Here is a 24,706-nt window from a genome sequence, read left to right as displayed (position 1 = left end):
GGTTACTCGTGGTCCCTAAGAAATTCAAAGTAGACCTATTTAATTGAAATTGTGGTCCCTCACAAATTCAAAAAAAATCCACATTAATACCTCACAAATTGTTGCAATTTCAATTAATTTTTTCCAATAAAACACCTGCAATGTCAGAAACCCTTCTCATTCACCATCAATGCTAGCTACCTCCATATGCCCCCAGATCAACAGCAGCTCCAATTGCCACTGTTCCACCACCTTCAACACCTCCCTTGCAAGAGGTAATGCCTCTGCCATCGGCGACGACTATTCCTCCACCGACTTCGCCTACTCCATTCATAGAACCTCCCCTAACAAGCCCCATGTTGCCAGCATCTGCACCGGAACAAGCACTTAGTTTAAAATTAATTTGTAAGGTAAAAAATAATTTACAAAAATTATAAAATTCTTATAAAGTGTATTTTTGTCTATTTATATTATATCTGGTTTACCCCAAACATAATATAAGATAACATAATTTTATCATATTCCTTATTTATAATACACATCAAACATAGGATAGGATACGCTTTCCTACTCTTATTCATCATTATCCTATCGTGCTCACCAAACAAGCACTTAGTTTCTCTCCTTTTGTTTGTATTGTAGCTATTTGAAAACTTCCTTAAGAGACTCTATTTTCTTATTGTTAAGTCTATTTTTTCATATTTATATCAATTCTTTTTTGAAGAATGAAGAGATTCTTATTAACTTGAATATTTATTTAATTGTTTCTCTGATTAATAATTAGTTTCCAGATTCATTTTTGCATTTGAATCGCAAATCATATCTTTATTATCTTTCCCTAATAATACTAACCTTTCATAATTTTTTGAATTGAAAAATGCAAGTCTTGATTTGATTTTCAAATCGTTATTTGTAATACTATATATGATTCGACACACTGAATAGTAAGATATAAAGTGAATCTCGATACAAGAAATAGATTCTTATCGCTCAACTTTTGCTTCGTATCTTATCTCATGAATTATGATATGTATTGTGTATCGCGTAATACTAACAGTTATATTTTGCATCCTTATAATTATTTAACATTCTTAATGTGGATCAAGATTTTGAATGCACTGCTATGAGGTCGATATGGGTGTCAAAACAGGTTGTGAAAAAAATTCACGCAAAAAATCCGTGTCATATTGCATTTCGTTTCGTTTTAATACGAATTCGACCTATATTTTTTTGTATTTTCTTTTTAAATTTTGACCCTTTTTTAATTTTAATATAGTAAATTACAGTTTTGGAACCAAATATTCCCAAATAAAAAAGAGGAAAATAAGAAAAAATATGACCTGATGTGTTCCAAATTTACAACACTGATTCCTTTTTCTCATATTTGTTTTTTGTCCGTTTTTTCTTTTTTTTTTCTTTTAACTATGATAGAAAAGACTCAAAGTGAAAAAAAATTAAAAATTAGAAAACAAAAGACCAAACATTACTAAATAAAAAAGAAGAAATTAGACGCTTACCAAAAAAGAAGAAGAAGAAATTAGACTAAGTACAGAAAGAAAAAAAAAAGAAATTAGACTTACAACAGTGACTTTTTTTTTCAATCTATTTTCTTCTTTTAATTTAGATTATTTTTATTTTTATTTTTTTAAATTTATTCTTTTTTGTCATTGTTGTAAGTTTTAACATATTTAGTCTTATTTTTTTAATCTCTTTTCTTCTTTTTGATTTTGATACATTTGATTTTTTTTTTCTTTGAATTTTTATCGTAACAAACAATTTTCCAACCCAAAACGATGATTATATGAGATAATTTTAATTTTATGAAACACTTTATCCGTTATTAATATATTATTCAAAATTACATGAGCTCATGCAATTTTAAAAAGAACGAGAAGAACCAATTCATAACCTCAGCTACTCTTGACAGCATATTGACATTTTTTTTTAAAATATAATAGCCTAATTTTCATTGAAATTGTAACACAATTGACCAAATACATTTTGGGCTAATCAACGGGAGAAACAATGAACTCTCGGCAGATACATTATACGGTGGGACCCATCAAAACTTTTTTTAAAAAGAAGTTGTTTTTTGTTATTTGTGCATGAGGTTAATTGTTTCTACAGCAATAGGAGAAACAATTATGATGCACTCACATATATCTATAAGAAAGATATCCAATTGGCTCAAAACCAATATATTAATCATTGCGCACAAACAATAGATTTATAGTTGTTTTTAATAAACAGTCGCTACCCCCTGGTATGTGCCGCTTTCCTAATCAAAAGATAGGAGAGCACCCCTTCTCCCGAAGTTACGGGGTCATTTTGCCGAGTTCCTTCGACATGGTTCTCTCAAGCGCCCTAGTATACTCTACTTGTTCACCTGTGTCGGTTTGGGGTACGGTCAGTTCACTGGGAGGATCGCCCTCCCAATTCGAAGTTTTTTCCTGGAAGTTTCAACCTTGTTGACTATGACAACAGTCGCGACTATAAAAAGACTCGCTACTATGGCAGGGCGGTACGCGCTGCTCTCTCGCTACCCCTACTCTAACGAGTAAGCAAGTCAACTACCTTTTGAAGCGCCAGTCGCGTAGGGGAACGCTTTCGTAACCAATTTACATTTCCTTGGCTTCAGGCTAGTCAACTCATCTTATGCGCTTTTTAAGAAATCCAGTTCAAGTACTCAAAAGTCAAAGAAAGAGAAGGATCTAGTGACGTAAACCACATTATGCCAGTGGCGATGAACACATCCAGCCGAAGCCAATAGCAATCAGCACTCCGGTCATGGTCTGAGAGGAAATGGTAAAAAAGGTTCCGGAGAGGGAAGGTACCACTTAAGAAGTCCCCAATCGTTATTTTATTCATGGATGGAAAGCCTTCGTTATATGAAATTACACTGCCAGTAGTCAGCTTTCAAGTGACGAGAGTTGGGTGTGTGCTCAGTGTTGGCAACAATAGTAATTAGATTCAAAAAGTGTTTATATGATTGGCTTCATCCCATTATTTATAAGAGGGGCTACGTGTAGGTTTAGAGTCCTGATAGGAATGTGATTTCCTTGATCCTTCATTATCTAGAATATGGTTTGGAAAAGCCTTATTCTTATTGGATGGGTTGTTGAGATATGAATCAGTATATAACAATGATAAATTTATCCTATCTGTTAAACAGACCAAACAACTGGTATAGACATAATAGGATAAATTATCCTATCCTATTCTATTATTTTTAGTTTTAGTTTTTTATTATATTTCTAAATTTTTCGATTCAATTGATACATCATAAAAAAAGCAGCCAAACGATATACAATTCGAACAACCATGATGCAGAATTATTAGTTGGCATACTCACTAGCCTCTACGTATGTCTATAAAAAATAAAACAAAATATCCTTCAAAAATGGAAGAATATGAAAACTGAAAAGATATAAACGGAAGAATATGAAAACTGAATATCCTTCAAGTTGAATATCCTTCAAGTTGAATATCCTTCAAATCCATTCATTTTGCTTAATCAAATTTTGCCCTTCGAATTGAAAGGTAACGGAAGAATATGAAAACTGAAAAGATATAAACGAAATTAGATCATAGGTTGCAAGTTGCAAGTTGCAACGCCTCATGACAAGCAAATTAAAAAACGGAGCATTACGACGAAATTATACCTTGAAACTAATCGCGGTTGGTTTACCAACGCATTATTTGCGAACAAATTTATTGCTTGAACGAGCATGCCGTACAAGATTTATGAATATTTTTCTTTTATATTATTTTCCTGATCAATTGCAAAGCAATATCCTAACATTTTATCTAATGTGAAATGTTAAACATTTAATGTGCTACGCAATATTAAATTATTAATGTAATCGCAATTAGGCATTGGAATATATCAATAGAGCGATAATTGAAATGAACGAAAGCTGCTTGTACATGAAATAAGGTAAACCTTCATGATTGGACTACAACTTTATTGAAGAAATTTTTTTTCATGGAATGGTTTTTATCACTCGGTGTGCCAATTTTCCATGAGCTTCCACTTGAATCCATCCCAGCTATGATACAAACCGTCCTTTTTAAGGGACCAATAAACACGGCCATGGCCTTTGTCCCTCATAGACGAGTAAGCGTCCCAACTAACAAACCTTGTCGACCTCCAAGCAACGCATTCAAAATCTTCATCCACATTAAGAGTTTTAACATAGGGATAACCTATATTCACCCCAGAAAAATCTTCGCCACAACGAAGATTAAATTGGCTGCCGATGTAAGGGGCCAAGTCATTTCGTATCTCAACATAAATGCTTGACCTAGAAAGTGTTGATGTGCTGGCCACGTCAGTTGGTATGTCAAACACATTGTATGACCTAGCAAGCATTGATGTACTTAGTAAACACAACGAGAATAAGACTAGAACGAGGGTGAAGCTCTTAGAAAAAGCCATTGTTTTTGTGTTGATGGTGATGATAATTGATCGATCTTATATAGAGTGGTTTGGAATGCTCGTTGGGCCATTGGCACATATTTTGGGTCTACAGCTCACTTGTTCGCAGTTTGTATACCAATACATTATTTGCTAACAAATCAAGAAAGAAAAAAATGGTAATTCTTACATGATTTCTTCCTTGATTGGCGAGAAACATTGTAATTGTTATTGATATTGCAGAACAAGTTTTGTAACAGATAGAATAAATCTTTAATTAATTATTAATTCACAATAAATGATAACCATTGATGGGCGGAGATAATGGTTAAGATGTGATCGTAACATTGTGCGTAACATTATTTGCGTGTCACAATATCCTATCCCTACAATTTGGGATAGGATATTGTGACACACAAATAATGTTACGACCACATCTTAACCGTTGATTTCTGCCCATAAACGGTTATCATTTTTCAAATCAAACTCATTACTTAATTATTAATTCGCAATAAATGATACCCATTGATGGGCGGAAATCAACAGTTAAGATGTGATCGTAACATTGTGCGTAACATTATTTGTGTGTCACAATATCCTATCCCTACAATTTGGGATAGGATATTGTGACACACAAATAATGTTACGCACAATGTTACGACCACATCTTAACCGTTGATTTTCGCCCATCAACGGTTATCATTTTTCAAATCAAACTGATTAATTAATTATTAATTCGCAATAAATGATAACCATTGATGGGCGGAAATCAACGGTTAAGATGTGATCGTAACATTGTGCGTAACATTGTTTGTGTGTCACAAGGGATAGGATATTGTGACACACAAATAATGTTACGCACAATGTTACGACCACATCTTAACCGTTGATCAACAGTTATCATTTTTCAAATCAAACTCATTAATTAATTATTAATTCGCAATAAATGATAATTAATTTGGGATAGAATATTGTGACACACAAATAATGTTACGTACAATGTTACGACCACATCTTAACCGTTGATTTCCGTCCATCAACAGTTATCATTTTTCAAATCAAACTCATTAATTAATTATTAATTCGCAATAAATGATAACCGTTGATGGGCGGAAATCAACGGTTAAGATGTGATCGTAACATTGTGCGTAACATTATTTGTGTGTCACAATATCCTATCCCTTAAAATTTATAGAAATAATTTCATCGTAATTAAATATCCATATTATTTAAAATTAATTTAAGATATTATTACCATTTTTTGATACACAATCCAAAACTTAAATTTTATTGTGTCTTATTTATGGAAAAAAATTCATTAATATCTTATTAGCTTTTTTGATTTTTTTTTAAATTTAATTTATTACAAACAGTTCAAAATTTGAACTATTGAATTCTTACATGATTTTTTCCTTGATAGGCATGATTACAAATGAATACTTATTTAAAAATGAAAAATTCAAATACACACATAAATGTGAAAGAATCAATTTTGACTATGCTTTTGAGCAATTTATGACAATTTTGTTGCATATTGAATGCATAGTAAACTCAAAAAAAGAAAGAAAAAGAAGAATTGATAATTTTATTACCATAAAACATACTTAGTTGTAGATACAAGGTATGTTTTGATGATAACAAAGTGGTAACAAAAAAAAAAGAGCTTTGATCAAGAGCAAAAAGCATCAACCAATGTGGATATTGAAGATGTATGATGTAGCCACACAAGAAGAGTGATGTCATATCAAAGTGGCAAGATCATTGCATAAAGAGCAACAAAGAATAATTAGAAAAGCAACACTAAGATCAAAGACAACTAACCATGGACAACATCTAAGAGAAGCTCAATATCTTAACCATGGTGAAAAATGATAAAAATCAACACAGTGTCAAGCATTGTCATATCCAACAAATAAAAGCATCAAGTTCAAGAAAAGATCCAAGACACAAGACATGAAGTTAAGTCTAAAATCATATTTATAATATATCTTTATGACTTAGAATATATGTGAGGGTAGATGACAGATTGCATTAAATGAGCTCAAAGTTTTTCTCAAAGTAAACATGTTTTTCAAATTGCATAATCAAGATGTTTTGCAAACATGTTTTTCAAATCCATAGAAAAGATCCTTGACATATTTTATAACTTCAAAACATATTTATCAAGTCAAGATCTTTCACAAAAAGTAGTTGGAAGCAAGCTAAAACACATCTGAACTTAAAATTTGTTGCTTAATTTCGCTGTTGTCTTCCATACACTTTTTCGTATCTTTTATCTTTCCAACAAGACCAAGATCACATCAATCCAACAAGTATAACTCAAATTATAGCCAAAATACGAAACAGTGTTTTTGCTGTCAAGTTGGGAATCAATTACCACTGAGACAGATCTCAACGGCTATAAAATGGCTAATTTTTCAAATGAGATCCCGACGGCTATAAACGGCTATAAAACGGATAGTTTTTCAAATGAGATCCCAATGGCTATAAACAACTAGTTTCCTAACGACTATAAACGACTAGTTTTCCAACGGCTATAAACGGCTAGTTTTCCAACGGCTATAAACGGCTAGTTTTCAAACTGCTATAAACGGCTAGTTTTTGGAAACACTATATATGCATTCCCAATGACTCAAAAACATTTGAGCATTATCTCTACACACATTAAGCATACTTTGAGAGCTTTTACACCATCACTTGCATATTCTCTCATATCTTTCAAAGATCAAATATATTTGAGCTCATATCATGAAAATCCATATACCCATAGTGCTTCAAGTTGTATATCCACACTTTGAGAGAGTACATTCATTTTGAAATATTTTCCCATTGTATTCTTGAGTTGAAAGGGTTGTGAGACCCATTGTTTGAGAGGTGGCCAAATACCTAAGTAAATTTGGAGTGAATTGTAAGGTTACGAAGTACCCGTAAACTTAGAGATTGAAAGGTGTCCAAGAACCCGAAGTCTTGGAAGATTGTAAAGGTTTGTCAAGCACCCGTGAAGCTTGACCATTAGTGAAAGAGGATATATTGTGTTGCAATTCTCTAAACTCTAAACTCTTTATTTCTAGTACTTTAATTGCTTCTTTGATATCTTGTATGTGCTAGCATACACTCTATAATTGTGATATATTATATGTTATGGATTGTCTGAATGTATTGATTAGCTTTTTCACATCTCAAAGTTTGCTTTAAATAATTATTTAGAAACTAGAAGGGGGCTTTTGTGAAAATTTTGTAATACTCAACTCTTGAGTATGGAAGCCACATTCCTAACATTAGTTACTAAAAAAAAGTATGGAGAAATAATTAATCTCATGCATGCACACACACACAAAAAACCTTCTTTTTTTAAGTTTGTTAATTATTTCTCCTATTGCTAGAGAAACAATTAACCTCATGCACACAAAAAAAAAACATTATTTTTTTTAAGTTTTGATGGGTCCCACCATATAATATATTTGCTGGAGATACTAAAAAAAAGTATGGTTAATTATTTCTCGTATTGCTGGAGAAATAATTAACCTCATGCATGCACACACACAAAAAACCTTCTTTTTTTAAGTTTGTTAATTATATCTCCTATTGCTAGAGAAACAATTAACCTCGTGCACAAAAAAAAAAAAAACTTTTTTTTTTAAGTTTTGATGGGTCCCACCATATAATGTATTTGCTGGAGAGTTAATTGTTTCTCTTGTTGACTAATCTAAAAAATAGTTGGACAATTATTTTAAATTTGGGTTCGCTTTTTCTGCAGTAAGCCCAATACGACGTCGTTTTGGAGTGGAAATCATAATTTTTTATAATTTTAATTTATTTCATGGTTATAATAGTCTTTATATTATAATTTTTTAAGATTTCAATATCAAAACAATGTCATTTTGAGAATAAATGCAGATAACTTATCTGCACTAACTGCAGAAATATTTTTCCCTTTAAAATTTCAATGGAAACATGAGTATTATATTTCAAAAAAGGGTTTATGACTTTATCCTGTCACCTAAAAACTACGTTGTTTGCGTGGGAGAGAAAAAAATTGTGTCATTCGTGTTCAAAATTGATTGTAGAAAATTAAAATATTATATTTATTTCTATATATTAGTTACACTATCAATTCCCTTATTTATGAGAATCGATCAATCTTTTCTCTTTTTTCCTTTATCACCATTGGTCTACCTATATATAGTTATGATTCCCACATTTAATTCTTTCAAAATTAATTGTAGAAAATCAAAATTTTATATTTATTTCTATATATTAGTTATATCATCAATTCCCTTATTTGTTAAAATCGGTCAAAAAAAATTTCTTTTCCTTTATCACTATTGATTCACCTGTTATGATTATATTTCCTCCTCTCATTTAATAGTTTTGCCTAACAAAACGACTGTGACTAGACACCAGATAGACCCTTCAAAAAAATGTCAATATGCTCTGAAGTTCTGTAATGACATGAAGAGAGAGCAGCTGAGGTTATGAATTGATTCTTCTCATTCTTTTTAAAATTGCAGGAGCTCCTGTAATTATGAATAATATATTAATAATGGATAGACTGTTTCTTAAGATAAAATTATCTCATATGATTGTCGCTTTGGAGTTGAAAATTTTTTTTGTAATGATAAAAATTAAAAGTAAAAAGATCAAATATGTCTAAGAAGAAAATAGATTAAGAAAAAAATAATAAAAAATAAGACTAAATATGTTAAAACCTACAACTGTAACACAAAGACTAAAATTAAAAATAAAATAAAATAAAAATAATCTAAATAAAAAGAAGAAAAAAGAATGAAAAAAAAGAAATAAAAAAAAATCACCGTTATAAGTTTCCAATATATTTAGTTTTATTTTTTTTCTATTTTTTTTATGTGGTCAGTCTAATTTCTTCTATTTGATTTAGTAATGATTGGTTTTTTATTTTTTATTTTTTAATATTTTTTCACTTTGAATCTTTTCTATCACGATTAAAAGAAAAAAAAACAAAAAAAAGAAAAAGAAATCAATATTGTAAATTTGGAGCACATCTGTTTTTTTTTTCCCTCTTTTTTATTTGGGCATATTTGATTTTATTTTTTATTCTATTTCTTTTTTATCTTCATTTTTTTTTATTTAGACTATTTTCTTTTTTCTTTTTCTTTTTTTGGTTTTAGTATTTTTTTTTGATACTTTTGTAACTTTCGAACATATTTGATCTTTTTATAGTCTATTTTCTTCTTTTTCATTTAGACATATGTGATCTTTTTTTCTTTTTCTTTTTTTATTTTTAATATCTATAAGTGTTGTAAGTTTTTAATATATTTTTAATATGAATATACTCGAGATACAAAATCTAAATTGTGTTGAAAATTTCAACATGAATACTACCAGCTTATTTTACGGATTGACCTAACACGACACAATATCAATAACCTATAAGAAAATTAATGAGCGTTGATTTTGGATTCACTGGTTGACACGCAATATGATACAAACTTTTTCGGGTCATTTTTTGTCAACATAAACACGATCCAAATTTAAAAACGCGTCATTCGAACATTAATTTTTCGTGCCATGTCAACAGGTTGTATTGAAAATTATCACCCCTAAAAAATAGTCGATACAATATGAATAAACTTTGTCTTATAAAAACTGAAGACTACATTTTTTTTTGGTAAGGTTATTTTTTTTTTTAATATGGAAACTAAAGATTACCTTCTTCTTTTTTTGGTTTGGTAAGGTTTTTTTTCATTTTTTTTTATTTTTTGGTAAGGAAACTAAAGATTACTTTTCCAAAGCAAGTTAACAAGAAAAGAAAAAAAGCGCATTCCGCCAAAAAACATAGATGGGTGAGTGTGGGGATGGCAAACTACTTCTCATATATCAATTTTGTCCTATTAAGAAGGATCTAGGCTAGTAGCCTAACCAGTTTTTATCTTTTGAAAAGCAGGTTAATTATCTTATTCTATGCAAATAGGAACAACAGTCCACAGGAGGAACTTACGGGTAGCATTCAAATTTTGCAAATTAGGTTGCCTGGGGAACCTCCTTGCCTTATATGTATGTGAATATCCAAATTAATAAAGCACCAGCCCTATGGTTCTTCCCTCTTTCATCTCATTTATATGGTAAGCTGATACACTGACACGGGACACGTGACACGATATGACACGACACTCCGACATGTTAATTCTAAAAAATGTTAAATTTCGACACGTTAGGACACGTTTTGATATTAAATCCAAGATGAAGATACCCTTTATAGCCCTACGGTTCTTCCCTCTTTCATCTCATTTATATGGTAAGTTTGATATCTCCTTCAAATTAAACAAAGATGTAATTTTTAGGGTTAACCGATGAAGTTTATATGAAATTTTAAAAATATATACAATATTACTCAATTTTTTTACTTCAGATTTACATTATTTTACCTGTTAAATCAGAAAAAAAATTATTTAGATATTTCGGACACCTGAGCAATAGTCCATATATATAATCGATTACTCAATATTTTGACCGTAAAACTTCGAAAGGTTGTAACTTTTGACTTGGGTGTTCGTATCAGATAATTGTTTTTTTGATTCCATATAATTTTTCAAGATCTACACAATAAAATTTTATTGCATCGGATTCGGACAAAAAAAATTCCAATTTTTTTTTCAATTTTAGATAGTTTACCCTAAAACTTTGAAAGGCCATAACTTTTAATTCAGACGTGCGAATCAAGTGATTTTTTTTGTTTCACATAAATTTTCGAGAGCTACCCATGGCAAATTCGAAAAGGGGATTTGGTCAAATAAATTTCCCAAAGAATGGGACCACATTATATTATATTATCATTTTTTCAAAAACCTTTTTTTAAAAAACTACATATTTCGGACACCCAAACAATAGTCTATATAATCGATTACATGCGCTCAATCTTTCCACATAACTTTTTTGACTATATGGAATAAAAAAAAAGCACTTGATTCGCAAGTCTGAGTCAAAATTTATGGCCTTCAGAAGTCGTACAAAAATATCTTAAATTCGAAACAAAATTGGAAATTTTTTTGTCTGAATCCCCAACAATAAGATGTCATTGCGTAGATTTCAAAAAATTATGTGGAATAAAAAAAATACCTGATTCGGATACCCGAGTCAAAAGTTACGGCATCCCGAAATCTTACGATCAAAATATACCCGTGTCAGTGTGTGAATGGTGTAAAGTCATGCCTGGATACGGCGCGACCGCTCGCCCCTGTGTGGGGCGCGTTCTTGCACGTGAATGGCGCCTACCTGGGACACGGCTAATTGCTATAGATTCATAAAAACATTTCAAACTGCTATATTTTCGTAATTTTTTATTTATATAATAATATATTAATTTTTTTCTTTCATATAAAATAATTTTATCTTACGAAACATTTTATCCATTAGTAATATATTATTCAAAATTACATGAGCTCCTGCAATTTTAAAAAGAATGAGAAGAATCGATTCATAACATCAGGCTCAGCCACTCTCTCTTCATGACATTAAAGAAATTGACAGGATTTTTTTTAATATTATACCCGTGTTTTCATTGAAATTTTAAAGCACTTGTCCAAATATTTTTTGGGTTAATCAACAGGAGAAACAATTATCAACCCATATTTTTTTAAATAACTAAGTATATTTTATGATTATAAAATTATCAATACTGTTTTTTTTTTTAGTTTACTATGCAATTAATATGTAACGAAATTATCATAAATTGCTCAAAAACGTGGTGAAAATTGATTCTTTCATAGCTATATTGTATGTGTATTTGAATATTTCATTTTTAAATAATTAATCATTTGTAAAAATTACCCCCTTCTCTCTCCGAGCAAGTGACAAAGTCGGTGGTCTTATACCCCTTTGCCAATTGCCAATTAATCATTTTTGAATGCTACGTTTATAGAGTTATGCCTTATTTAGACTCTAGACTTTTTCGCAGAATTGATACAATGGGGGAGTGACATAACTTTTTGGTGATTCTGTGTTCTTCTTATTCCTGTTATAACTCCTTAAGCTCTTGGCTTTTTCTTCATTTCTTTTGTATTTTATCTTTTAAAAAAATAAGAAAGCAACAACTTTTTTTGCTTTACTTTTTGGGGTTAGGGTTTTGTTATTTTGTACCTTTTCTCTACACAGCCCTTCTTTTCCTTGCCATTCTCAGCATATGTTAAAACTCCAATTCTATACAATTCTTTCAGCTTCTAGAACTTCATTCGTCAACAAATTTGGATATATACTAAAATAAAATAAGTTCTGATATATAATAAAACTATTAATATATTAAAAAAAACATATATTGGAATCTACAAATGTCTTCTTGTTTAAGTCGAGTTGGTGGGGATGATTAAAGTTCTGATTGGAAACGAAGAAAAAATTCTCAAGAATTGCTGGGTTCTGATTAAATGTTTATTAATTTCTTCTCGTAAATAACATCATCAGTTCCCAACCTACAGAGATATTACCAATTCACCATACTTTATCAGTTAGCCAAATCATTTTCATTCCTTGTCAATCTAAAAGAAGCACATATTACAAAAGCAAGAGGAAATTAATTACCTCATACCATTTCTAGATCAATTCAGATAATCAGATGTTCATAGCGAAGACATTTTATTCCAACAACACTTGTCTCAAAATTCATCATTGACATAAGTTTGGACAACCTGATTAAACTGGCTGCGTTATGAAGTTCACTGCTCAACTGAATTTAGATTTTGTTGAGATATTCAAGTGTGATGAGTCCCACATTGGTTGGTAATGAGCTAAGTGAAAAGTATATAAGTGAAAGGACCCGTGAACTCAATGCCTTAAGGTTTTGGGTTGAGACATGGTGTCGGATCTACTTGCTACGGTTGGTGTAGCTTTAACTCATTGGTGGTGGTTCCCTGCCACGGGCTTCCCCCTGGACCCGCTTGACATTGGAGTTGAACAGCATCAATTCTCAGCGACACTGATATACATTAACAAGATTGTCAATTTCTCATCAATAATATCAGTAAGAACTCCTCTTTTGTTCTATGTTGGAAAACTCATTATGATATTTACATGAGTTATGTGGAAATAGATTTTTCTGATAAATAAAATTAAAATTTTCAGCAAATATCAATATAATCAAATATTTTTACTAACTTATATAAGCAAATTAGAACAGTACCTCTTGAAAGGCACATTTATAACAAGCATTTTAAAATAACACCAGAAAAAATAAAGAAGAATACATATTTTATGAGTAGTCCATTAAATAAACAACCGAGCATTTATTAATGAATAACATGAGTTTATTTACCCAGTAGCAACTTCCATGAGCTTGAGATGCCCATCATGTAATGGATTGAAAGAATCGGAAAGTTTAATTTTCCTTTCTGCTGATATCTCTGCAACCAAAAGATTAAAAGTATCAATAAGAAAGTAGAATTTAATTTGTATTAATATTGCTTCTGCTCAAAGGTTTAACCATACCACTGGAAAATGGATACAATTTGAAGCATATTTGACCATTTATAAGTTATTCTAACTATTGATCTTCATTGAATTGCTTTTCACATTCATCGTATACATCTGATTCACTCAACTCTGTAACAGTTGTTGCTGGAACTTTGCATACATTTGCAATTGCCTAGAACCAGAGCAGAGAAGGAATCAAAACAAAGTAAAATTTTAAATCAAATCTGAAGTAAGGAATAAACTAAAGTTTAGCTTCCAAATATTCCAGTTCTATTTTACGAGATCAAATAAATAGCAAAACAAGAATATTCACAACTTTTCTTCACACCTGCCACAAACCTTGAGCAAAAGATGAATAGAAACTCTATCCACTTCTTCTCGAGTATGAAGCCCCTAAATGAGAACAGTTTGCAAAATAAATAAATATAAATATTCACATAAATAATATAACATATATATATGATAATCACGTGTTTAGCATTAAGTTCAGAATAACATATAGAGTAAAAAAGAGGATAACCACACCTTAGTCAAGGTCACTTGTGATATCCAAAGTCAATCAGCTCTCCTTGTTGACATATAAAATCTACAAACGAACATAAAAGAAAAAATTTACAAGGGATTAGTCTTCCCCAAAAATTACATTTGGAGCACAACTGCGCGCAATCTGAAAAGAGCCTCTTCAAAGAAAATGTGACAAATTAACAAGATCCAGAGAGTCATGCAATCAAAATATACAGAATAGGTAAATTGAAAAGCAGTAGTAATGCACTTCTCATTAGTTAAGCTTACCGTGTATTAAGTCAATACTTGTAGTATCTTTATCTATACCAATACCAAAACAACTTGCATCCAAATATATCTTCAAAGGAGGTCATGGGCAAATAATAGCAAAAGAACATCGAGTAAAATATATGTGCTCTACTTTTGGATCCAAGTATAACTGCTCCATCTGTTGATATGGTAGGTGTAAAAGCAACATAATCTGCAATAGATAGTTGGAGTGGCTGCAAGCATGAAAAAACCAATGAGGGGAACATCAAGTCTGTCATCAAAAAATGCTTTAACATTACTTCTTATTGATTATACATTGCAGTAATTATTGATGCAAAAAACAAGAATCAAAATGACAGGAAAAATATTTGAGCAAAGCAGAATACCAATAGAAATATATCCCTCGATTTGTTTTCCCCGGCTACAGCTATAAGACTGTAATATTGTTATTTTGTATCCTTGATGAACTACACTAGAAAAATTTGAAGGCATCTAGGAGGACAGGGCATTGGCAATACATTAAATTCATTCTAAAGACATGAAGCTGATTGGGTACATTAGGAAAAGTTAAGCTGGATTAGCTTAAATACAAAAATTTCATACAAAATTCAACTGGACATAATGTAGAATTAAAAAATAAACAGACCTGCATTGTCAAATGCAGCATTTACATCATCCAGATTTACATCTTCATACTCAAGGAGACTGACGGGAACATAGGCTTTTTGAAACCACTCGTCATTTCTAATCTGCTGAATGGTTATACGCTGAAATCAACAAAGAGACTTGTGAGAAACAAGTATTTCTATAAATGAAGTACACATTAAATCCACTAGGACATTAATATAAATACATTATAGTGTTCATGAAAACTAATACAAGCTCCACAACAAATAAATGCAAGAAATCCTTGAACTGTGATAGGAATCAAACAGTAAACAATAGAATTTTCTGAATAATTCCTTTATTTAAGTCTCAAACCAGTAAAATTCAACCGTGATACAATTGAAATAACTCTGGTTACATGCTATAGTGCTGCTATAGCTCAGATTGTGTAGAAAGAAATAAGGAAAAAATTAACAGAATGTAAATGCATCAGGGGCTTTCGAGATGCCCTGGAATCTCCCAATTTGCATCAGCAACTTTCATGACCTCCACGGTGCCCATTCTGTCTTCACCTCTCTCCTTTATCATCTTTCCTCCCAGCATGTGTAACAAACTCTCCTAACAAACAAGCTAAATCAGCAGCAGCATTGGGTCCAGCAGTATTGGAGGGTCCAGCAGTATTGGCCTCCTTCCTCTCTTGCTGTCTCTTGTATAAACCTTGCCATATTGGGCTCTGTTAAGTTGGGCCCTATCAATACTCCCTCCCAAAGAAAGCACCTTGTCCTCAAAGTGAAAATCAGGAAATTGAGATTGGATAACAGTATAGTCTTCCCAAGAATTCTCAAAAGTGGGAAGATCATGCCACTGTATTAAAACCTGCAAATGTCTTTGGTGATCCCTGCGCCACTGCAAGACTCTTTCAGGAACCACCAATAATTCCCAGTCTTCAGAAAGGCCAGGGGGCAAAGGTTGAGCATTAGCCACGGGACGCTCGGCTTTCTTGAGCAAAGAGACGTGAAAAACCGGATGAACCTTGCTAGAGAGCGGAAGAGCTAACTTATATGCAGCATCACCAATCCTAGCCAGAATTTCAAATGGTCCATAATAACGGGGGCTTAATTTTTCATTTACCTTAGAAGCCAGGGACTTCAATCTATAAGGCTAGAGACGTAAATACACAAGATCGCCCACCTCCAATTGCACATCTCTCCTTTTTTTATCCGCTTGAGTCTTCATACGATCTTGAGCATGATCCAAATTCTCCTTTAGTTCACCCAATACTGCTTCCCTATCAGCCAACAGTTGTGAAACTGCATCCACCACAGGAAAGTTGTTACCCACTCTCAATAAGCTAGGGGGATCGACACCATATAATGCCCGAAAAGGGGTCATCCCTGTAGAGTCTTTGTACGTGGTGTTGTACCAATACTCAGCCCAATGCAACCATTCGGGCCAAGTTCGTGGCCTTGGATTACAAAAGCAACGTAAATAAGTTTCAAGGCTTCTATTTACGACTTCTGTTTGCCCGTTGGATTGAGGGTGATAAGCAGTATTGAAGTTAAGTTTAGTACCCGAACACTTAAAGAGCTCCATCCAAAAATGGCTTTGAAATAAACGGTCCTTAGCTGATACAATAGTAAGAGGGAACCCATGGAGCCGCACCACCTCTTTAACAAACATGGCAGCAACTTCTTTAGCAGAATAAGGGTGAGCCAATGGTAAGAAATGAGCAAATTTAGTGAGACGGTCCACCACGACAAAGATAGTATCTACTCCATGAGCCTTAGGTAAGCCCCCCACAAAATCTATTGATATGTCCGTCCAAAACTGAGAAGGTATGGGTAAGGGTTGCAATAATCCAGCTGGAGAGAGGTTCTAAATTTTGTTTTGCTGGCGAATAGCACAGTCCATCACATACCTTTGGACTGTTTTCCTCATGCCTTCCCAAAAGACAACCCCAACCATCCTCCTATACGTTCTAGAGAACCCAAAGTGTCCCCCAAAATTTTGAAGAATTAGATAGGACCAACCTGTTTCTGTAAAAGAGGCGTCCCCCTTGTAATTGGAATCCAGCATGAGAAGTTGGATCCTGCAGCAGGTTTTGAACAATGCCTCTAAGCCTTGTGTCCGCTTGCACTTCACGGTCAATTTCCCCCAACTAAGGCAGATGTGCTTTAGATAACAGAAAAAAGTTCTCACTGCGAGATAAAGCATCAGCTACGACATTCCCTTTTCCAGGCTGATAATGAATCTCAAAATCGTACCCCATTAATTTAGAGACCCACCTTTGTTGATCCTCCCCCAAAACTCTCTGCTCAATCAAATATTTAAGGCTCTTCTGGTCAGTTTTAACCACAAAATGTCCACCCAAAAGGTAGGGCCTCCACTTCTGGACAGCAAACACTACAACCATTAACTTTTTCTCATAAACAGATTTTCCCATAACACGCTGTGAAAATCCCCTACTAATATAAGCCAGGGGCCTTCCATCTTGCATCAACACCGCTCCTATTCCCTTACCCGAAGCATCTGTCACCACCTCAAAGGTCTTGGAGAAGTCAGGCAAAGCCAATACAGGGACAACACTCATCGTCTTCTTCAATTGATCAAAGGCAGCTTGTGCATTATCACCGCACTTAAAGGCATCGTTCTTCAATAAATCCGTGAGAGGGGGTGCTATCATGCCATAATCCTTGACAAATTTCCTATAGTAACCCGTTAAACCAAGGAATCCCCTCAGTCCCTTAATGCTCTTTGGAACTGGCCACTCTTCCATTGCCTTGATCTTCAATGGGTCAGCCTGTACACCTTCATCAGAAATTATGTGTCCTAAATACTCCACCTGCCTTTGACCAAAGACGCATTTTTTTCTGTTTGCAAAAAACTTGTGAGAACGCAGAATACAAAAAAATTTCCTCAAGTGGTCCACATGTTCAACAGCCCCTTTACTATATAACAATATGTCATCGAAGAAGACTAGAGCAAACTTCCTTAGGTATGGTTTCACCACCTCATTCATAAGAGCTTGAAAAGTAAAGGGGGCATTAGTAAGGCCAAAAGGCATTACTAAATACTCGTAATGTCCCTTATGAGTCCTAAAAGCCGTTTTGGGGATATCCTCCTCCTTCATCCGGATTTGGTTAAATACTGACTTGAGGTCCAACTTGCTGAACACCCTTGACCCCCCTACTTCATCCAATAATTCATCAACAACCGGTAGGGGAAATTTATCTGGAACTGTAACCTTATTCAAGGCCCTATAATCCACGCAAACTCTCCAGCTCCCATCTTTTTTATTAACCAAAATAACAGGACTCGAATATGGGCTCACACTTGGCCTAATCATACCATCACTCAGCAATTCTGCCACTAATTTCTCAATCTCAGATTTCAGGTAGTATGGTTACCTGTAAGGTCTGTTGTTGGGTACTTGAGCATCTGGCTTCAACAAAATGGCGTGGTCTTGTCTCCTCTTTGGTGGGAATCCCTTGGCTTCAGCAAAAATATCTCCATATTCCCCTAACAGATCATCAAGCTCCTTCCATTCATCTTGGAAATTCTGAACAGGAAGGGGATTCTCCATCTTCACGTAGTAGCCCTGCCCTTCTTCCATGCATATGTATGTGCGTGTGCGTGCGTGCGTGAGTGCGCGTGCGTCAAAAAATAATTACTTCGCATGCAATTCCACGATTATTTTGTTAAAGTAAGAGCAATTTATTTAAACATGTTGTAATATATTATGATAATTAAAAATAATTTCTTCTCTTAAAAATAACTTCATTTTCCTATAGATCAATTCATGACAACTAAACTTGTAACATTTCTTCTTTCTGCACGGTTGTGATGCATCCTTACTCATAGTATCCACCAAGAACAAGACATCTGAGAAAAATGCTACTGCAAACGCTAGTGTTTGAGGATATGATCTAATTGATGAGGTCAAGGAAAGCCTTGAAGAAGCATGTCCTTTAACTGTCTCATGCGCAGATATCATCACGTTAGCAACAAGAGATGCTTTTGCTTCAAAGTCTATCACTTTAAATCACATTCGAGAGCCAGAAAAAAAAACAGGGTTCTAAAGAAGCAACAGAACACCTAACCAAAATGAAGTTCATCTTCTTCTCTATGCTTCCCATGGCAATCGCATTCCTTCAAGTTGGATTCTATGAATCCACATGCCCAAGAGCAGAGTCCATAGTGCAGAGTGCGGTGCAGAAACGATTCGAACAAGACAAGTCCATAACAGCAGCCTTACTTCGCATGCAATTCCACGATTGTGATTGTTTTGTTAGAGTAAGACCAATTTATTTAAACTTGTTGTAAAATATTATAATTAAAAATAATTTCTTCTCTTAAATAACGTGCATTTTCCCATACATTAATTCATGACAACTAAACTTCTAACATTTCTTCTTTTTGCAGGGTTGTGATGCATCCATACTCATAGACTCCACCAAGAACAACACATTAGAGAAAAACGCATCTCCAAACGCTAGCATTTGAGGGTATGATCTAATTGATGAGGTCAAGGAAAGCCTTGAAGCTACATGTCGTTCGACAGTGTCATGTGCAGATATCATAACATTAGTAACAACAGATGTTGTTACTTTATCTGGAGGATCAAAATACGTTGTTCCCACAGGAAGACGTGATGGATTAATCTCTAAAAGTAATGAAGTTGATTTGTCGGGACCCTTCACTCCTGTGCCAATAACATCACAAATTTTTGCAAAAATGGGCATAACAACAGAAGAAATGGTGACCCTTTTAGGTGCACATACAGTTTGTGTTGCACACTGCAGTTTCTTTTCTGGTAGACTTGGTGAGGTACCCGACCCTGTAATGGACCCTGTGTTAGAGGAAAAACTTGCCAAGTTGTGTAATTCAACAGTGAGTGGTGACCCTGCTGCATTTTTGGACAGAAAATACCTTTTCTTCTTGATATTAACTTCTACAAGCAGATTCTTGTTAAAAGGGGTATTTTGCAGATTGATCAGCAACTTGCTTTACATAAAACTACAAAGGGTTTTGCGTCACGTTTTGCAGCCAAAGATGATAAATTCCGAAAAAGTTTTGCAAATGCAATGGTAAAGATGGGGAAATTTTGTGTACGTTTGTGGGTGGGTGGGTGTGTGCGCGCGCCTGCATGCGTGTGTGTGGGTGGGTGTGCGTGTGTGCGTGCGTGAGTGTGCATGCATGCGTCAAAAAAATAATTAATATGCAATTAATATGTATATTTTATGATAATAAAATTATCAATACTTTTTTTTAGTTTACTATGCAATTAATATGTAACGAAATTGTCGTAAATTGCTCAAAAAGTAGTCAAAATTAATTCTTTCACAGCTGTGTGTGCATTTGAATTTTTCTTTTTTAAATAAGTAATCATGTTTAACCATGTCAATCAAGGAAAAAATCATGTACAGACACTAAAATTACCTATCTCTCTTCGAGCTTATACCCCTCTACCAAATGCCAATTGCATATATGTATAGACACCCAAACGGGTCTTCCTCTTTTATCTCCTTAGCTTCGTGACTTCTCTCTTTGCATCTCACTTACTGAAATTAATACTACTTAGCTTTCGGAATCTTCAAATTCCTTTACTGGCCAACCATTTTTAATCCACGATACTTATTACTCATTCGGTAATAACGTTTTTGTTTTTTTGTTTTTTTTGGGGACTGCTTTTGGAAAGCACATTTCCTTATAAAAAGCTTCAAAGTCTATCACTTTAAATCAACAGAACACCCAACCAAAAGAGTTCTAAAGAAGAGTTCTAAAGAGAGGCAGGAAAAAAAAGTTCTAAAGAAGCAACAGAACACCCAACCAAAATGAAGTTCATCATCCTCTTCTTCTTCTCTATGCTTTCCATGGCAATCGCATTCCTTCAGTTTGGATCCTATGAATCCACGTGCCCAAGAGCAGAGTCCATAGTCCATAGTGCGAAAAAATGGGTGCACATACAATTGGTGTTGCACACTGTCATTTCTTTTCTGGTAGACTTGGTGAGGTACCTGACCCTGCAATGGACCCTGCGTTAGAGGCAAAGCTTGGCAAGTTGTGTAATTCAACAGTGAGTGGTGAACTTGCTTCGTTTTTGGACCAGAAAACATCTTTTCTTCTTGATAACCACTTCTACAAGCAGATTCTTGTTCAAAGGGGTATTTTGCAGATTGATCAGCAACTTGCTTTAGATAAAACTACAAAGGATTTTCTGTCACGTTTTGCAGCCAAAGGTGATAAATTCCGAAAAAGTTTTGAAAATGCAATGGTAAAGATGGGGAAGTTTTGTGTGCGTGTGTGGGTCGGTGGGTGGGTGTGTGTGTACGTGGGTGCACGAGCGTGCGTGTATGCGTACGTGTGTGTTCGTGCGTGTGCGTGCGCGTGCGCTTGCGTCAAAAATTAATTACTTCACGTGCAATTCTACTATTATTTTGTTAAAGTAAGAGCAATTTATTTAAACATGTTGTAAAACATTAAAATAATTTCTTCTCTTAAAAATAACTTCATTTTCCTTTACATCAATTCATGACAACTAAACCTATAACATTTCTTCTTTCTGCACAGTTGTGATGCATCCATACTCATAGACTCCACCAAGAACAACACATCAGAGAAAAATGCTACTGGAAACGCTAGTTTCGAGGATATGATCTAATTGATGAGATCAAGGAAAACCTTGAAGAAGCATGTCCTTTAACTGTCTCATGCGCAGATATCATCACGTTAGCAACAAGAGATGCTTTTGCTTCAAAGTCTATCACTTTAAATCACATTCGAGAGCCAGAAAAAAAACAGGGGTCTAAAGAAGCAACAGAACACCTAACCAAAATGAAGTTCATCTTCTTCTCTATGCCTCTCATGGCAATCGCATTCCTTCTTGTTGGATTCTATGAATCCACATGCCCAAGAGCAGAGTCCATAGTGTAGAGTGCGGTGCAGAAACGATTCGAACAAAACAAGTCCATAACAGCAGCCTTACTTCGCAAGCAATTCCACGATTGTGATTGTTTTGTTAGAGTAAGAGCAATTTATTTAAACATGTTGTAAAATATTATAATTAAAAATAATTTCTTCTCTTAAATAACGTGCATTTTATTATACATCAATTCATGACAACTAAACTTCTAACATTTCTTCTTTCTGTAAGGTTGTGATGCATCCGTACTCATAGATTCCACCAAGAACAACACATCAGAGAAAAACACATCTCCAAATGCTATCGTTCGAGCGTATGATCTGATTGATGAGGTCAAGGAAAGCCTTGAACCTACATGTCCTTCAACAGTGTCAGGTGCAGATATCATAACATTAGTAACAAGAGATGTTGTTGCTTTATCTAGAGGATCAAAATACGTTGTTCCCACAGGAAGACCTGATGGATTAATCTCTAAAAGTAATGAAGTTGATTTGCCGGGACCCTTCACTCCTGTGCCAATAACATCACAAATTTTTGCAAAAATGGGCATAACAACAGAAGAAATGGTGACCCTTTTAGGTGCACATACAGTTTGTGTTGCACACTGCAGTTTCTTTTCTGGTAGACTTGGTGAGGTACCCGACCCTGTAATGGACCCTGTGTTAGAGGAAAAGCTTGCCAAGTTGTGTAATTCAACAGTGAGTGGTGACCTTGCTGCATTTTTGGACCAGAAAACACCTTTTCTTCTTGATAACAACTTCTACAAGCAGATTCTTGTTAAAAGGGGTATTTTGCAGATTGATCAGCAACTTGCTTTAGATAAAACTACAAAGGGTTTTGCGTCACGTTTTGCAGCCAAAGATGATAAATTCCGAAAAAGTTTTGCAAATGCAATGGTAAAGATGGGGAAGTTTTGTGTACGTTTGTGGGTGGATGGGTGTGTGTGCATGCATGCGTCAAAAAAATAATTAATATGCAATTAATATGTATATTTTATGATAATAAAATTATCAATACTTTTTTTTAGTTTACTATGCAATTAATATGTAACGAAATGGTCATAAATTGCTCAAAAAGTAATCAAAATTAATTCTTTCACAGCTGTGTGTGCATTTGAATTTTTCTTTTTTAAATAAGTAATCATTTTTAACCATGTCAATCATGGAAAAAATCATGTACAGACACTAAAATTACCTATCTCTCTTCGAGCTTATACCCCTTTACCAAATGCCAATTGCATATATGTATAGACACCCAAACGGGTCTTCCTCTTTTATCTCCTTAGCCTCTTGACCTTCTCTTTTTGCATCTCACTTACTGAAATTAATACTACTTAGCTTTCGGAATCTTCAAATTCCTTTACTGGCCAACCTTTTTTAATCCACGATACTTATTACTCATTCGGTAATAACGTTTTTTATTTTTTTTTATTTTTTTTGGGGACTGCTTTTGGAATGCGCATTTCATTATAAAAAGCTTCAAAGTCAATCACTTTAAATCAAAAGAACTCCCACCCAAAAGAGTTCTAATGAGAGGCAGGAAAAAAAAAAGTTCTAAAGAATCAACAGAACACCCAACCAAATTGAAGTTCATCATCCTTTTCTTCTTCTCTATGCTTCCCATAACAATAGCATTCCTTCATGTTGGATTCTATGAATCCACGTGCCCAAGAGCAGAGTCCATAGTCCATAGTGCAAAAAAATGGGTGCACATACAGTTGGTGTTGCACACTGCCATTTCTTTTCTGGTAGACTTGGTGAGGTACCTGACCCTGCAACGGACCCTGCGTTAGAGGCAAAGCTTGCCAAGTTGTGTAATTCAACAGTGAGTGGTGACCTTGCTTCGTTTTTGGACCAGAAAACACTTTTCTTCTTGATAACCACTTTTACAAGAAGATTCTTGTTCGAAGGGGTATTTTGCAGATTGATCAGCAACTTGCTTTAGATAAAACTACAAAGGATTTTCTATCACGTTTTGCAGCCAAAGGTGATAAATTGATAATTTTTTTGAAAATGCAATGGTAAAGATGGAGAAGTTTTGCGTGCGTGTGTGGGTGGGTAGGTGTGCGCGTGCGTGGGTGCGTGCACGTGCGTGTGCGTGCGTCCGTTAGTGCGCGTGCGTCAAAAATTAATTACTTCGCATGCAATTCCACGATTATTTTGTTAAAGTAAGAGCAATTTATTTAAACATGTTGTAAAATATTATAATAATACTAAAAATAATTTCTTCTCTTAAAAATAACTTCATTTTCCTATACATCAATTCATGACAACTAAACTTGTAATATTTCTTCTTTCTGCACGGTTGTGATGCATCCGTACTCATAGTCTCCACCAAGAACAACACATCAGAGAAAAATGCTACTGCAAACGCTAGTGTTCGAGGATATGATCTAATTGATGAGGTCAAGGAAAGCCTTGAAAAAGCATGTCCTTTAACTGTCTCGTGCGCAGATATCATCACGTTAGCAACAAGAGATGCATTTGCTTCAAAGTCTATCACTTTAAATCACATTCGAGAGCCAGAAAAAAAAAACAGGGGTCTAAAGAAGCAACAGAACACCTAACCAA

General features: G+C 34.0%; 2 pseudogenes; both read left to right on the top strand.

Annotated features, from left to right (window-relative positions):
* Nucleotides 1-19,147: 19,147 nt before the first annotated feature.
* LOC133315006 (peroxidase 44-like) lies at nucleotides 19,148-21,875 on the top strand (annotated as a pseudogene).
* A 173-nt stretch (nucleotides 21,876-22,048) lies between these two features.
* Nucleotides 22,049-24,702, top strand: LOC133315005 (peroxidase 44-like; annotated as a pseudogene).
* Nucleotides 24,703-24,706: the final 4 nt, after the last annotated feature.

Source organism: Gastrolobium bilobum, unplaced genomic scaffold (assembly GCF_033153095.1).
Source record: "Gastrolobium bilobum isolate Gb01-03AN ecotype WA unplaced genomic scaffold, APGP_CSIRO_Gbil_v1 utg1154, whole genome shotgun sequence".
Classification (NCBI taxonomy): Eukaryota; Viridiplantae; Streptophyta; class Magnoliopsida; order Fabales; family Fabaceae; genus Gastrolobium; species Gastrolobium bilobum.
The sequence above is the reverse complement of the archived record's forward strand: the minus strand, read 5'-3'. Positions and strand labels throughout refer to the sequence as shown.